The sequence below is a fragment of the Trachypithecus francoisi genome, unplaced genomic scaffold, assembly GCF_009764315.1.
Source record: "Trachypithecus francoisi isolate TF-2019V2 unplaced genomic scaffold, Tfra_2.0 Lachesis_group13, whole genome shotgun sequence".
Taxonomy (NCBI): domain Eukaryota; kingdom Metazoa; phylum Chordata; class Mammalia; order Primates; family Cercopithecidae; genus Trachypithecus; species Trachypithecus francoisi.
In genome coordinates this window covers 103,380,086-103,397,902 of record NW_022681458.1, presented here as the reverse complement: position 1 = coordinate 103,397,902, position 17,817 = coordinate 103,380,086, and the positions used below count along the sequence as shown (strand labels likewise).

Genomic DNA, 17,817 nt, shown 5'->3' with positions numbered 1-17,817 from the left:
TTATTTTTGTACAGGGAACACAAAGGTACAATTGCTAGTATTCATTTCAAGTATTTATTGCCTTTTTTAAGAAAAAATGTAAACTTTTCAGATCAAATTCAGCATTTAAAAATTTTGTATCCTATTCCTATGACAAGAAAGAAAAAATAAGAACAAAAAAGTAAAAACTGCATTGATTTTGATTCTGAAATCATCAAACTTACGTAACTCTTTAGGTGGTGTCTCCATAATTGCATCGTCAACTTTCCAAAATACAATGTGACTGTTCAGTTTACAGCCACATTATATTTTGGGAAGTTGGTAAAGTTTAGCTGATTTTAAACCATGTGTGTCCTCCTGGACTGAGCCTCAAAGCACAATCCAATCAACAGAGTGTAAATAAAAATTAAGATGCAGAAAGTATTTTTTGATTCATTTAACACAATTTTCTCATTTCATATATGGTGAAATTAAGACCCAGAGAAATGCAGTTATTTACTCAAGTCTTTATTTTTCACAATCCATGCAATATATAGCAATGAAACATTACCTCTGCCTCTAGCCTCTGTCCTCAATGTACATTCTATGCTAAAGTTTGGCCACAAAGTGAAGGTGGTGAATGAGACAGTTTAAATTGCTCTTCAGAATAAAAATCAATATACAATCAATCAACAAACATCTATAGAGTGTGCACTATATTTAATTCTGTCATATACATCAAGAAGTTGCCAACAACAGTAGCTCATGGAACAGATTACTAGCAGTAACCTTCCTAACTCGGTGATGTTTAGAGTCAGCTTCATTCCCTTCATTCTCTCTCTCCAACTGTCAAAAAAGATAGTGTAGAAAACATCATATCCAAAGGTCATAGCATGTCAAAACATGAATTTTATTTCAATTTCCAAAAGGGCTTTGTGTGGGTGTTTCAACATTCATTAATTGCATTTGAGTCATGTTTTTAAAGTACCTTACCTTACCTGAATGTCTTTCACATAAGGATCCCCAAGGACACTACAAATGAGCAGCAGTCACTTTCAAGTTTCAAAACAGTTCTGCTAGACTGACTAATGGGGTTTAAAGGTCCGCAAATCAAGATGATATAAAATTCACTGGACTTCTGAGCAGGCAATCGCAGTAAGGTTCTGAAACAAGATGATAATCATCATTGGAGTTAGACATAATAAAGAAAAGATAGAAGTAGGTCTTAGGGGAATGAGTTAGCAAAAACATACTTGCACCTGTACATTGAGTTTGGCATTTCAGAACTGGAAGGAAAATTAGCTGTCACTTACTTTAAATTGCTTCCCACCACATGTGAAGAAATTGAGGCCAAGAGAGGGCAACGGATATATTTCGTATCATACAGCTATGTAGAAGGGAAGCAGGAATTAGAATCTATTTATTCTGATTTTAGTAATAATAGCTATGTAAACATTAAATGTGCTTCTGAATGAAACAATCTATTGTTAAATATATCATAGGTTCATTTAGTGATTATATTGAGTATAATCTGATTTTCTGAAATGTTCATAGTCATCACAAAATTAACCTAAACACACTTCTTCACATGAGAACTCTTACATCTGTGAAGACATATTTCATGTGTATTTGTTCTTTTCTAATTGTCTCTTCCCTTTTGTCCCCAACCTATTCTATGCATTTCAACTTCAGTTAATCATTTCAATCTGACTTGAACAAAACACAGTGAAACTATTACTTTCCTTCACTCTCCCTCTTTAAAACCGGATTTTTAGTTTCTATTTGAAAAAACTCCAATTTTAATTTACACTAGGTTTTCAGGAAAAAAAAAAAAAAAAAAACCTTTTGGTAATGAAAATACCCAATTTGGGTTGAGATGGGGACATTAACTATAGTCTCATTCAGCTACTTCTTTTGCTTGAATCTCTCCTACAGTTTCCATCTCGAAGTGGCTGTCCCCTGCCTCCATTTGAATAGTTCCAGCAACAGGCTACATATTACATCCTGAGAGAGCTTGTTTCACGTTCAAATAGCTCTGGCTGTTCGCACTTCCTTATTTTGTGCTGAAATCCATGTCTTTGTAGCTTCAAAAATCTTGTCCTTTTTTGCATTCTTGGGGCCATCTAGCCGCAAGGCAGCACTTCAAATATTTACAAACAGTTGTCTTGTTCACTCTGAATCATTTCTTCTCTGAGCAAAATATCCTTATTTTACTCAATTGCTCTTACATAATAAGGTTTAGAGTCTCCCTTATTTCTTATGAGTACCTAATTTCTGTTCTCTGCAACAAACCAATTTGTTCATAACTCACTTCAGGTATTATATAAAGAACAAAAAACTTACTACAGATTTATCTGCCTAGTAGCAAATATTCCACTTAATATATGTGTAACAATAGACTCTAAAGTCACAATTGATGTTTTGATAATTACCACCTACAAATGATTCACATGAAACTTGCTAATTGGCTCAAATTTCTGATATCTTTTTTTAGATGTGCTACTGCTAAGCTGCATCTTCCCTGCTGCTTCACAGCAGGTTAAAAGATTCAAATTCTGAATCTCTGCCATTGGAACTTTAAAGCCAAATGTAGACATCTGTGAGCTCACCTTAAATTTTACTTTTAAAATTTGATCTTTGATCAAATTTGATCTTATTTTGGGGAAGAGAGATCTTGATTTGGTCATCAAGACATTTACTAATCCCTCCACTATGCTCCACCAGTGTATCCTGATCATATCTTTGATTTATTTATTTAGTCATTCATTTAAAAAGAATGAAAAGAACAGAACAGGGTCAACTAAGTATAAAATGTTATAGTACATAACTAAAGACATCTCTTTAGTCTACAATCTATTCATCAATTATATAGACTTTTCTTCAATTAAAATATAGTGCGAAGCAAAACAAAGCAGATAAAAGCAGAGCTTATCTGAATGAAGATATGTTCATGTGAACACATACACACACACATTCTTTTTAATTTCCTGCCTTCTTAGGGTTAGTGTTATCCTCCCAAACAACTCCATGGGATCTTTAGAGAACTTCAGAACGTGGTTTGGATCATAGCAATAATCTCATTTTGGAAATGATTATCCTACAAGCAATGAATGATTCCTATTCGTGATCTCTTGTATTCATGATTATGATGAGATACTAACAAACATCTATTAAAAATAATGTTAGGTCGGGCATGGTGGCTCACGCCTGTAATCCCAGCACTTTGGGAGGCCGAGGCGGGCGGATCACGAGGTCAGGAGATCGAGAACAATCCTGGCGAACACGGTGAAACCCTGTCTCTACTAAATATACAAAAAAAATAGCCTGGCGAGGTGGCGGGAGCCTGTGGTCCCAGCTACTCGGGAGGGAGGCTGAGGAAGGAGAATGGCGTGGACCCAGGAGGCGGAGCTTGTGGTGAGCCGAGATTGCACCACTGCACTCCAGCCTGGGCGACAGAGCAAGACTCCTTCTAAAAATAAAATAAAATAAAATAAAATAGTTCCATTATGCAATCTCAGAAAAATTAGTCTTTAAGTTGTATACGTATCATATAAATTCCAGTGCAATTTTATTTGAAAAATGATAAAATAATTCTAAAGCTTATGCAAAATTAATTCACACTTACATGGAAGGGCTCTCTTTTCTCCACATCCTCAGCAGCATCCGTTATTTTTTTTGTCATTTTAATAATAGTAATTTAGATAAGATAATGCAATGTTTGATAGCAAAGTAAGGTGACTATACTTAACAAAAAACGTGTGGTACTTGGATGATGGACACTGTAAATATCCTGATTTGATCACTACACATTATACACATGTAACAAAACTTCTCATGTGCACAAAGTTTGTACAAATACAAAAAGAATGATAATGTAAGTGCATAATTATTGACCTAGAACAATGTTTAGAATATACACAGAGTATATGCAGGAAAATAACTAGAATAGAAATAACTACATTGTTTCTATTTCAGTTAGAAATATATATGAAGACAAATATACATTTATTCTAGAAGCTACTTTTTACTTGTTCAGTTAAAATCAGTTCCAAGCGTTTGCCTTTTCTCCCATTATTCAATATTGTTCAAAAATGTAGAACATTTTTCCAAGTGCAGTGTTAATCAAGAAATGTTTTTATTACTTTGGAATGTAAATGATCAATAAAGACAAAATACTTCAGAAAAGCTAAAAGTCAATTCTATCACTGAGTTCAAAATAATGTTTTTTAAATACCCAAATTATTGGAAATGTGTGTGAGGTATTATCAATATTGTTGATATTATCAATATAATTGGTATTATCAATATTGTTGGTATTATCAATATAATCGGTATTATCGATATTGTTGATATTGTTGACAACTCAGCTAAGTTATGACAAACCAGAAACACTGAGATTTCTAACTCGCCTAGTCTGACTATAGTATTTTCTCATGTTTGACCTCGATGATACTGGGAACACTGAATCATTATTTGTCACAATTTCATATATAAATAATTGCCATTATTCATGGAATGTTTATTTTATGCTGGGTACTCTTATATTAGAATTAACTGGCTTCTGGCTGGGCGCGGTGGCTCAAGCCTGTAATCCCAGCACTTTGGGAGGCCAAGACGGGTGGATCACGAGGTCAGGAGATCGAGACCATCCTGGCTAACACGGTGAAACCCCGTCTCTACTAAAAAAATACAAAAAAACTAGCCGGGCGATGTGGCGGGCGCCTGTAGTCCCAGTTACTCGGGAGGCTGAGGCAGGAGAATGGCGTAAACCCGGGAGGCGGAGCTTGCAGTGAGCTGAGATCCGGCCACTGCACTCCAGCCTGGGCGACAGAGTGAGACTCCGTCTCAAAAAAAAAAAGAATTAACTGGCTTCTTTAATTTTATTATAAACTTTACATATATAACCAAATACCAATTATTCACAAAAACTGATTATACATATTTCATTATCTCCATTTCTTTTTAATGTGAAAAGAAGCTTCTAGATTAAGTAATTGTCTCAAGGTCAATTATATGAATATATAAAGGATAGCTCCCAAATTCAAAGTCTGTTGTGTCATGCTGTGGCATCCAGGGCTCTTTGTGACATACCATACTGTGATTATTCTGTGTAAATGAACTTACAAAGAAAGAAACATAGTAATAGGACTATTTATCATACAAATAAAATGAGAATTGTTTTTGAAGAGAAGATATTTAAACTAAGAAAATCAATGAAATGGAAAGTTGTGCAACTGAGATCCAAAAATTGGCCAGAGTTTCTGTTTGGGGAAAAAATGATGTACATGGGTTTCATTATCTAATAAAATAAAACAAAATAGTTTATCTAAGCACACGAGCAACAACCATCCTTGGTAAGAAGCAGTAGACTGAGAATCAATAGTGCTTTCCATTTCTGTTCATTTTCTTAATTATGAGGCCCTGGGAAAATCCCTGGACTTTGTATAGAATATTTAAATTCTGAATAGACCAAGGTAGCATCAATCTTTAACTAATCTTTTTTTTTTTTTTTTTTTTTTTTGAGACAGAGTCTCGCTCTCTAGGCCAGACAGGAGAACAGTGGTGCAATCTCAGCTCACTGCAACCTCTGTCTCCTGGGCTCAAGTAATTCTCCTGCTTCAGCCTCACAAGAAGCTGGGATTACAGGTGTGTACAACAACGCCCGGCTGATTTTTGTATTTTTAGTAGAGATGGGGTATCACCATGTTGGCCAGGATGGTCTCAAACTCCTGACCTCAGGTAATTCGCCAGCCTTGGCCTCCCAAAATGCTGGGATTACAGGCATGAGTTACGATGCTTGGCCAATGAATATACATATATAAATAGTTTTTTTTTTTTTTTTAGATGGAGTCTCATGCTGTCACCTAGGCTGTAGTGCAGTGGTGGGATCTCGGCTCACTGCAAACTCTGCCTCCCAGGTTCACGCCATTCTCCTACCTCAGCCTCCCGAACAGCTGGGACTACAGGAACCCGGCACCACGCCTGGCTAATTTTTTGTATTTTTAGTAGAGACAAGGTTTCACGGTGTTAGCCAGGATGGTCTCGATCTCCTGACCTCATGATTGGCCAACTAATATTCTTATCTACTATTTCAATCACACTTTGATTCAAGAGGAAAATAATAGATAATCTGAAACTCACAAATGGTTATTTCTATCATGGATTCATTAGATGGAAATACATTTGTGGCCCATTGTAGAATTTCAATTATCATTTTGCTCAAAATATAATGTTTAAGTTCATGAGTTTTAGCAAATGATGGATCTGGTTTAAATTCCAAAGCCACTATCCCTCAGGTGAGGACAATTGTAGCTACTGCCCTGTAAGCCACATGAGAACAAGGGCCACATCTGTATTCTTTAGCATTGATTACCAAGGACTAGCATAATATTTATATAGTTGAAGCTCAACAAAAGAAAAAATATTGAATAAATGAATTTAACTCTCTAAACCAAAATGAGATAAATAATACCTACTTCATAAGATTGTTGAAAGAATGGTATTAGATAATAGGGGTAAAGGGCTTTATAAGGTGCCTGACGGTAAGAAGTAAATACATCGAAACTATGTGCATTATAGTTATCCAGATCATCATAATTATTTATTTGAATATTCAGAATTGTTAGACAAATCTGAGAAAAGAGTTCTTTGAAAACTGTTAGGAGAATGGTCTACACTCATCCTATATTAAGTAAATGCATGGTGTTTAAATTATTGTTTTATTTTCCTTCTTTCAGTTCTGAGCATCAGGATCATAAATATGATCACATACACTGTGAGCATATATATCTTAGATCAGGGTCCCCAAGCCCTGGGTCATGGACTGGTAGCAGTCTGTGGCCTGTTAGAAAATAGACTGCCCAGTTGGAGGTGAGCAGCAATGAATGAACAAGCATTACTGCCTGAGTACTGCCTCCTATCCAATCAGCAGCAGCATTAGATTCTCATAGGAGCACAAACCCTATTGTGAATTATGCATGTGAAGGATCTATGCTGCACACTCCTTACGCAAATCACAAGTCAAATGCCTGATGATCTGTCACCATCTACCATCACCCCCAGATGGAATCGTCTAGTTGCAGGAAAAAAGTTCAGGGCTCCCACTGATTCTACATTACGGTGAGAATGTAGTAATAATAGAAATAAAGCAGACAATAAATGTAATGCCCTTGAAGCCCATGAATCATCTTGAAACCATCACCACCACCCCCCACTGACCCCTGTGGGAAAATTTGCTTCCATGAAACCAGCTCCTGGTGCCAAAAATATTGGAGACCACTGCCTCAGCTGGCTAAATATCACACTCACTTCTAAGAAGCTGCTCTCATTTATGCAGTTCAACTACAATCTGACTTTATGTTTCCACATTTCATTTAGACGGTAACTGTATGAGTGCACACACCTACTGTGCCTTTGTGTTCTTGTCCATTGACACTTTTCTCAGATAGCAAATTGTTACAGTTCTCTTCTTTAAAGAAACAAAAACATCACAACTCAAAACAATAGAAAACAAAAAAGCTACCCACATATGCTCATCATTATTTTCCTTTTTCCTCATAACCGGTATGTGAAAACTACATAGAAAATCTGTTTTCCTTCAACCTCAGATAATTTAGCACCAACCTTGGGTAATTACAAACCAATTTCTTTCTCCTCTAATTTCAAAAGAATCCAAATAAAAGTTTCATACAAACAGACACCCTACCAAAACAGCATGCCCTTTTAAATTTTATGAATATTATAGTAAGTATGAGTGCAATTGCAGCTTCATCTGTATGACACAGAAATCAAGTTGATTAGAAGGTGTTGCTGTCACTGCTCTTTGTTCACTAGCAATGAATAGAGCATACTAATATGTTCTGTCTTATGTACACCTACATTTGGAATTATAAAATATTAAAGAAAAAAGGGGACCATAGCCCAGCATCTTATTTTATAGGTGCCTTAGGTTGGGTTCTCTAGAAAAAAAATAATAACTTAGATGAGAATTTGCAGCAAGGGCTGTGTGAAGCAAGTGCTCTCAGGGAAAATGGGTAAGGAAACGGGGGAGATAGAACAAAGAAGAAGCCAAGAAATATTGTGCTCTCAGGCAAAATTCCAAGCCTCAACTTGATCATGAAGTGGGGGTCCGGAGCGTAAATAACACCTTGGAGTCTATTTCACCTAGAATGAGGAGGCTGAATCTTTACTTTTCTGCATGGAGTAGTCTTTGGCTGAGGGCCACATCAGGGTTGCAAAAATTACCATGCACTTTTTGGGTGTTCATATTTTTACAGATTGTATCGTATCTCATAAAGATAGGCATAGATGCAGGTTGTTAGAAATTAAAGAACACTGAGGGCAGAAAAGAGCACACAAAAGTGGTAAAGGATCAAAGACAATCTGGGTAGAACACTGACAGTGTCCAATCCAACAGGTGAGGACACTAGGTCTCTAGGTGCTTAAGTAAAAGGACCCCAAAGACACAAATCTACATAGGATTGAGATCTAAGTATCCTGTCACAATCTAGAACCTGCTTATGTTGGTTTAAAGAAAGTGCCAGGACATCCATGATAATTCCAGTTATTTTAAAGGAAAGCAGATTTGTTAATGACTTGCATTGTGATTCCACCAAATGACAAGATTGTTTTAACATGATTTCTGTAGAGTTTCTGTTTCCAAAGATATTTACAGTTCTTATATACAGTTCTAAATATATTTGGCTTTTAAGAAATCAGTTGAGCAAACATTACAACCTCTGTTTTGGGGGAATTTTTATTTTTTCAATGAAACTCTGTTAGTGGTAACAATAAAAATTACGTGAGTTTTCTAACAAACAAGTTTCCTATGTCCATATAGAGGACTTAAAATTATAGCTGTTTGTAAGTTTTCTTTAATATGATAACCCACTATTTTCCTAACAAAAAATGCTTCTAGCTCATTTTCATTCAATAGCCCCAAAATTAAAACAAACAAACAACAAACAAACAAACAAACAAAAACAACAAGTTACACATATTTGTCCCAGTCAAGATGGTGGTGAAAGAGACTAGATAGTTATTTAGCCTTGTACATAATCTTCATCTTTGGACTTCTGTTAGATATCATTTAATAAGCATCATTTCCATATGCTTGGTTTACAGGGAATGATAGTGAAATTTGTAGTGATGCAATCATTATTTCAACTTTTCTTAAAAACTCGAAGTAATAAAAATGACAGATTGGGCCAAGCGCAGTGGCTCACATCTGTAATCCCAGCACTTTGGGAGACTGAGGCGGGTGGGTCACAAGGTCAAGAGATTCTGACCATACTCTCTAACACGGTGAAACCACGTCTCTACTAATAATACAAAAAAAAAAAAAAAAAAACGGGCATGGTGGTGAGTGCCTCTAATCCCACCTACTCTGGAGGCTAAGGCAGGAGAATTGCTTGAACCCGGGAGGTGGAGTTTGCAGTGAACTGAGATCGTACCACTGCACTCAAGTCTGGCCACAGAGAGAGACTCCGTCTCAATAAATAAATAAATAAATAAATAAATAAATTGTTTCCAGATTAAACAACTGGGAGAAAATAGTGGAGAGAATTTCAAAGTATACTGATTCCAAAGTCTACTGAAGAATGCTTGGTAGGCTGTTATTTCCTCCTCACAAGCACAAGGTAGATAGAAACCTTGGTTTCTAACTCTTTCCTCTTTCATATGAGAGAGAGAGAACAACTCTGTTACAAGACTACAAGGACAGATATTATGCAACATTGTGGTTCTCTTCAATGGAAAGTGGAAGTTTGTTTGGCAATTGCTAGTTTAATTTATTTTAATAGCATAAAAGAGCACAAAAGTCTTTCCAAGTTCACCCTGCTATGTTTTGTCTGAGACTTAGCAAAGCCTTTGAAATGAAATGTGAAAAATATAACGATTATGGTTAAGACCTGGCACAGTGCTTTTGCACAGTAGGCACTTAATTATATTGAATATGCAATTTTAAAAATACAAATACAACATCAATCCTTAATAATACATAATAGATATTGTTTTCAAATTCTTTAATATGATGTCTGATATGGTTTGGCTCTGTGTCCCCACCCAAATCTCATCTTGAATTGTACTCCCATAACTCCCATGTGTTATGGGAGAGATCTGGTGGGAGATAATTTAAATCGTGGGGGTGGTTTCCCCTATACTGTTCTCATGGTAGTAAATAAGTCTCATGAGATCTGATGGGTTTATCAGGGGTTTCTGCTTTTGCACCTTCGTTGTTTTCCCTTGCCTTCACCATGTGAGAAGTGCCTTTCACTTCCCACCGTGATTCTGAGGCCTTCCCAGCCATATAGAACTGTAAAGCCAATTAAACCTCTTTTTCTTCCCAGTCTCAGATATGTCTTTACCAGCAGCCTGAAAATGGACTAATACAGTAAATTGATACCAATAGAGTGGGGTGCTTCTGAAAAGATACCCAAAAATGTGGAAGTGACTTTGGAGCTGGGTAACAGGCAGAGGTTGAAACCGTTTGGAGGGCTCAGAAGACATGAAAATGTAGGACAGTTTAGAAATTCCTGGGGACTTGTTAAATGGCTTTGACAAAAATACTGATAATGATATGGACAATGAAATTCAAACTGAGGTTGTCTCAGATGGAGATGAGGAACTTGTTGGGAACTAGAACAAAAGTGATTCTTGTTATGTTTTAACAAAGACACTGGTAGCATTTTGCCCCTGACCTAAAGATCTGCAGAACTTTGAACTGAAGAGAGGTGATTTAGGGTATCTGGTAAGAGAAATTTTTAATCAGCGAAGAATTCAAGAGGTGACTTGGGTGCTGTTAAAGGCTTTTAGTTTTTTGTTTTTGTTTTTGTTTTTTTGAGACAAAATCCCACTCTGTCACCCCAGCTGGAGTGCAATAGCGCAATCTTGGCTCACTGCAACGTCTGCCTCCTGGGTTCAAACGATTCTCCTGTCTCAGCCTCCCAAGTAGCTGGAATTACAGGCACACACCGCCATGCAGAGTTAATTGTTTTATTTTTATTTTTAGTTGAGAAGGGGTTTCACCATGTGCCCAGGTTGGTCTCAAACTCCTGAGCTCAGGCAATTCACCTTCCTCGGCCTCCCAAAGTGCTGGGATTACAAGCGTGAGCCACTGCACCCGGCCGGGCTTTCAGTTTTAAAAGGGAGGCAGAGCATAAAAGTTCAAAAAATTTGCAGTCTGAAAATGTGATAAAAAAGAAAATCCCATTTTCTGAGGAGATATTCAAACCATCTGCGGATATTTGTGTAAGTAATGACGAGAATGTTAATCCCCAAGAAAATGGGGCAAATGTCTCCAAGGCATGTCAGAGACCTTCCATCAAATAAATCTCTTTTTCTTCCCAGTCTTGGGTTTGTCTTTGTCAGAAGCATGAAAATGGACTAATACATTGCCCATTAATTTATCAGAGTCTTATTTAACTTCATATATTTCCCCCCATCTTACGCTTTTTGTCTGTCAGTGGACCTTAGAAACCCAAATAATTAATTAGCAATCTCTTAATTCTATCTAGCTTATAAATGTATGAGGATGATGTTGTAATTTTAGAGAGAGGGCGTTCAGCATTTATTTCTCTCTTCCTTCCTCTCTCCATTCCTTTCTCTAGTCCTTCATTTCTTTTTCTTAGGTAATATTTTGTTTTATTTTTACTGTTTTATGGAAAGCCAGCCTACCTATGTCCTTTATGGAAATTAAAAACAAAGAGCCCTCATTATACCTTGTCTAGTTACCTCTGTCTATTTATCACAATAGTTTAATTTAAAATAAGATGATCCTCCTGTATTTTAGACACACAGGTATTTGGCATGCAAATTCAAAGCCTTTTTCTAAGGCCATATACAAATAATATTTTTATTTATAAGTTTTTGAGATATTTCATACTACCCCTTTCCTGATTAGCACTGATAATAATGGAGATTTGATTATATTTACATGCATTATGTAGAGAGTTTCTTTCAGCAAAATAAAATACACTATCAAGAAGATAAGATATTATACATGTAGAAAATTAATTTTTGGTATATTTTAATTAATATTTTGGAAATAGATGACAAATAGTCTTTTCTTTGGGCATATACTACTGATTAACAAGTGAGTTTGATAGTCTCCAACAAAGCATATTCAAGATATTAGCCTCTTTTATGAGTTGCTACTTTGAGATAATTACATTTTACTGTGTCAAAACTTTGAATGTTTCCCAAGGTGGAAATAAGCAAAACAAAAAAACAAAAATGAGTTATTTGGAAGATGCAACACCAGTTCTAAAGCCAATAGGTAACAACTAAGTTTGAAATTCATTCACGTCAGTCCGAGGAAGTGCATCTATCTTAAATCAGGTGTCTTTTTTTATATACATCAGCATTATTCGAGCTCCATCCTCTGGATATTGTCCCATTTTATTCCATTAAATAGCAATACCAAAGAAAATCCCTCTTCCACTAGAAGAAAGGGAGTCAGTTAAAGATTGTTAAGAAATTCTACTCTTTTGAAAAGCACTTTCAAGGATAAGAAGTGACAAAATAAGACCATTATAATAAAAGAAAAACTGATAACAGAAAGCTTAGAAAAGTGGTAAGAGATGAAAAGGAGTTACTCTACTGAGCTGTGCAACAGAAATATTTTGCTTCACTCTATAATATTTGCAGAACCTCCCCTAAACCCACAGCAATTTCAATCCCCCATGTGAGAAAGCTACAAGACCACAGCATTTGTATTCTTCTATTAAAATGATCATCATGACTGTATAGTCTCAGATGATTCTAGACAAACCTGTCTCCATTTCCATAGAGGAGCTATTTTTGTTTCTGCTTTAATTTCATATTGCTTTAATTTTATACTTTATGGCTTAAAGCTCTTCAGCTAATAGATTATTTCCACTGCATATGTTCATTTTACACTTATATACTGGGATTCATAAAGCTTATGCCTTTTGGAGACAATTTTTATATTACCTAAAAATCATTCCATGTTGTGATAATGATCATAATTATCACTCACCACCTAATAATATAGAGTTCTTCTGCAGTTACTCTCATCTTGAAATTCTAAGTCCCTTCTAACAGCCACTGAAGTCTGTCACAGCACAGTCATTAACACTCAGTGAATTTTTTGCAAGTATTCCCCAGAACAACTCCAACCTAACACTGATTTGGTGACAGAGAGTCCATGTAGTTCATATGCTAATTAAAGAAAAGCCCAACAATCCCATAGAGAATGGAGAGAGGGAGACAGACTATCAGAGTATAGACACTTCTACTCTCACATAATGAACTCAAGAAATGTAAACTTGGAAAATAAATATATAAATCCCAAGAAGAAGAATATTTAAAAGATTCAGCTCTGAGGCATGCTGTGGTAAAGACTGCTGTTCTGTGCTAGAACTACAGAAGCAATGCCTGAGAGGAGAAGCAAATAAGAGAAAAGAAAAAAAAGAGAGAGAGATAAAGAACCAAAACCAGCATTTGTTTTTGTATCTGCAATGAGATACCATCTCACAGCAGTCTGAATGGATATGACTAAAAAGTCAAAAAATAACAGATGCTGGCAAGGTTGTGGAGTAAAAGGAATGATTATACAGTGTTGTGGGTGTATAAATTAGTTCAACCATTGCAGAAGACAGTATGGAGATTCCTCAAAGTCCTAAAGCCAGAAATATCACTCAACTCAGCAATCCCATTACTAGGCATATACCCAAAGGAAAACTTTAGATTCTTAATATAAATGGAATTATGTAGCATTTAATCTTCTCTATCTAGCTGATTTCATTTAGCATGTCTTCCATGTTCATCTATGCTATAGTCAATGGCATAATTTCCTTCTTTTCTAAGTCTGAATAATATTATATTATGTTTATATACTACATTTTCTTTATCCATTTATCTGTTTATGGACATTTTGGTTGTTTCTATGCTTTGGCTACTGTGAATAATGCTACAGTGAACATGGGAGTGCAGACATCTCTTTGAGTTTTTATTTCAGTTCTTCTAGGTACATACTCAGTGTGGGGTTGCTACATCATATGGTTGTTGGTTCTAATCTTTGAGGAGTCTCCATGTTGTCTTTCATATGACTGCATAAACATTCTTTAGTGTCTCACCTTTACACAAATCTTTGTGGTAAGTAATATAAACATTGAGATGAAAAAATAAACTAGTAACAGCTAGCAAATACTACAACTAGGATGTATTTTAAGTCAAGGTACGTTCCATCAGGTCACGTTGCCTCTCAGTGGTAGAGCAAGGTATTGCTGTGACCTGCTGACACTCAAAAGTCTCAGTATGAAGACTTTCAGTTTCCAGGCTGATATTTAAAGAACTTGGAAGTTATCACACCTATCCTTACAACAATAAAAAAGTTGAATGCCTAACCGCCCCCCTCAAAATCTTCTTAGATTATTGAAAGAACTGTGAGCAAAGAGAACACTGCTACCTGCAAAACTGGAGAGACAGACAAGCAGATACAGAAAATCACAGCTTACTGGAGACAGATGTCCCACACAGATTCCTGCAGCTAGAGCTAGCACTAGAGGAAATGTTTAAGGTATAATTCTACTGTCTAGAGGTTCAGTGTGGAGCAGCTAGAGAGTTAACAATTGGGCAATCAGTTTTAGGGAACCCCATATTTTTGTAAATTTTACCTCAAGGAGTCCCATGAGGTTCTCACTGTGAAGACTGAAGAGAAATCTTAGTTTGCTTTGCCCAGGGAGAGGGAAAAATAACTATTTAAAAATATTCCCAGAGTACACTGATCTCCTTAATAAGGATTGCCCTCAAGGAAGACCTAACACACTTGGGTTTTACCAAAACCTAATTAACCTGGAGGAGGGAACTACAATTTCAGCTCCCTCTGATCATCCTATCTCACCTATGTGAGGAGGGGAATTGAGAAGCACCTGGGAGGATCAGCCTAAGGACAGTACTCACTAAAAGACTGAAGTCTAATAGGATTATAGAAGAGTTCTTCTCCTTCTGCACCTTACCACCACATCAGTAGGGCTTCTGTATTATTACACATTACAGCTGACAAAGAACTGGAATCCTCACACCCTATTTAATAAGGAATCTCTAGGGAGACCCAAAAGTCAATAGGAGAGACAAAAGCAAGGACACTAGAGGAAATTTTAGCCTCTGACACCACAGTTATAGGAAACAGTAAATGCCACTTAATTCTGAGCTAGATAAACAAAAAAATCTCACACTAGAGGCCTATTTACCACAGTTCTTCTTACCCAGTACATCACATATAACTTTCAAAAAAAAATCACAAGACGTACTATGGTCTGGAGAGACAAAAGCAAGCCACAGATACGGCAGAAAGTTTGAAATGATCTATATATTTATCTATCCATCTCTATAGATAGATATAAATACGTACAATTAATTGTTAAGTTCTCTAATGGAAAATGTGGACAACATGCAATGTCAGATGGGTAATGAAAACAGAGATGAAAATTCTAAGAGGAATCAAAAGGAAATGCTGAGCATCAAAAATAATGTAACTAAATTGAAGAATGCTTTCATGGGCTTATCAGTAAAATGAAAAGGAAAGTCAAGGAAAGAATTAGTGAGCTTAAGGAGAGTTAACAGAAACTTCTCAAACTGAAGCACAAAGAAGACAAAATGTTTTAAAAACTAGAACAGATTATCCAAGAAACATGGGACAATAACAAGAAGTTTATTATATGTATGATGCATACCAGAAGGAGAAGAAAGAGAAAAGAATGCAAAATAAGTACTTGAAGTGAAAATGGCTGGGAATTTTTGAAAATCAATAGCAGACGCAAAAGCACAGATCCAGGAAGCTCAGAGAACACCAAGCAGGTATAAATAAATTTATCTCTAGGCATATATATTAGTCTGTTCTCATGCTACTAAAAAAGACATACCCGAAACTGGATAATTTATAAAGGAAAGAGGTTTAATAGACTCATAGTTCCACATGGCTGGGTAGGCCTCACAATCATGATGGAAGATGAAGGAAGACCAAAGGGATGTCATACATGGCAGCAGGTAAGAGAGCTTGTGCAGGGGAACTCCCATTTATAAAACCATCAGATCTCATGAGATCTATTCACTATCATGAGATCAGTACGGGAGAAACTGCCCCCATGATTCAATTATCTCCACCTGACCCCACCATTGACACATGGGGATTAAAATTCAAGGTGAGATCTGGGTGGGGACACAGCCAAACCATATCATTCCACCCCTGGCTACTCCCAAATCTCATCTTCTCATATTTCAAAACAAATTATACCTTCCCAACAGTCCCCCAAAGTCCTAAATAATTTTGGCATTAACTCAAAAGGCCATAGTCCAAAGTTTCATCTGAGACAAAGCAAGTCTGTTTCATCTCCAAGTCTATAAAATCAAAATCAAGTTAGTTATTTCCTAGATACAATGGGGTATAGGCATTGGGTAAATACAGCCATTCCAAATGAGAGAAACTGGCCAAAATGAAGGGGCTATAGGCCCCATGCAAGTCTGAAATCCAGACAGGCAGTCAAATCTTAAAGCACCAAAATAATCTCCTTTGACTCCATATCTGACATCCATGTCACGCTGCTGCAACAGGTGGGTTCCCATGGTCTTGCACACCTCTGCCCTGTGGTTTTGCATGGTATAGCTCCTGTGGCTGCTTTCACAGGCTGGTGTTGAGTGCCTGTGGCTTTTCTAGGTGCACAGTACAAGTTGCCGGTTGATCCATCATTCTGGAGTCTTGAGGATGGTGGTCTTTTCCTCACAGCTCAACTAGGCACTGCCCCAGTGGAGACTCTGTGTGGGGGCTCCAACCCCACATTTCCTTTCCACACAGCCCTAGATCTGGACTCTGTCTCCACCCAGATCTCACCTTGAATTTTAATAATCCCCATGTGTCAAGGGCTAGGCCAGGTGTAGATAATTGTTCTCCATGAGGGCTCTGTCTCTGCAGCACACCTCTGCCTGGATATGCAGACATTTCCATACATCTTCTGAAATCTAGGCGGGAGTTCCTAAACCTCAGTTCTTGACTTCTGTGCACCCACAGACTCAACACCATGTGAAAGTTGCCAAGGTTTGGGGATTACACCCTCTGAAGCAATGACTTGAGTCATACCTTGACTTCTTTTAGCCATGGGTGGAATGTAGAGCAACAAGTCCCAAGACTACACAAAGCAACAAGGCCCTGGGTCCAGCCCAGGAACCCATTTTTTTTCTCCTCCTAGTCCTCCAGGCCTGTGATGGGAGGGGCTGTCATGAAGACCTCTGACATACCCTGGAGACATTTTTCTCCTTGTCTTTGTAATTAACATTTGACTCTGTTACTTATGCAAATTTCTGCAGCTGGCTTGAATTACTCCCTAGAAAATGGGGTTCTTTCTATCACTTTGTCAGCTGCAAATTTCCCAAACTTTTATGCTCTGCTTCCTCTTGAATGCTTTGCTGTTCAGAAATTTCATTGGCCAGATACCCTAAATCCTCTCTCTCAAGTTCAAAGTTCCACAGATCTCTAGGGAAGGGAAAAAATTGCTGTCTGTCTCTTTGTTAAAACATGATAATAGTCACCTTTGCTCCAGTTCCCAATAAGTTTCTCATATCCATCTGAGATCACCTCAACCTGGACTTTATTGTTCATATCATTATTAGCATATTGTTCCACATTCAACAAGTATCTAGGAAGTTCCAAACTTTTCCATATCTTCCTGTCTTCTGAGCTGTCCAAGTCTCTAGGAAGTTCCAAATTTTCCCACATTTTCCTGTCTTCTTCTGTGCCCTCCAAACTGTTCCAACCTCTGCCTGTTACCCAGTTCCAAAGTTGGTTCCACATTTTTGGGTATCCTTACAGCAGCACCCTACTCTACCAGTAACAATTTACAGTAT

General features: G+C 37.0%; 1 long non-coding RNA gene across 2 annotated transcripts in view; it reads right to left on the bottom strand.

Annotated features, from left to right (window-relative positions):
* Nucleotides 1-541: 541 nt before the first annotated feature.
* Nucleotides 542-17,817, bottom strand: part of LOC117095413 — a 34,246-nt gene continuing 16,970 nt past the window's right edge. For both annotated transcript variants that reach the window (XR_004441967.1, XR_004441966.1), the window contains exons 3-4: nucleotides 957-1,121; nucleotides 542-804 (exon numbers count right to left, since the gene is read on the bottom strand). This is a non-coding gene — a long non-coding RNA (uncharacterized LOC117095413). The remainder of the gene's footprint in view (nucleotides 805-956; nucleotides 1,122-17,817) is intronic.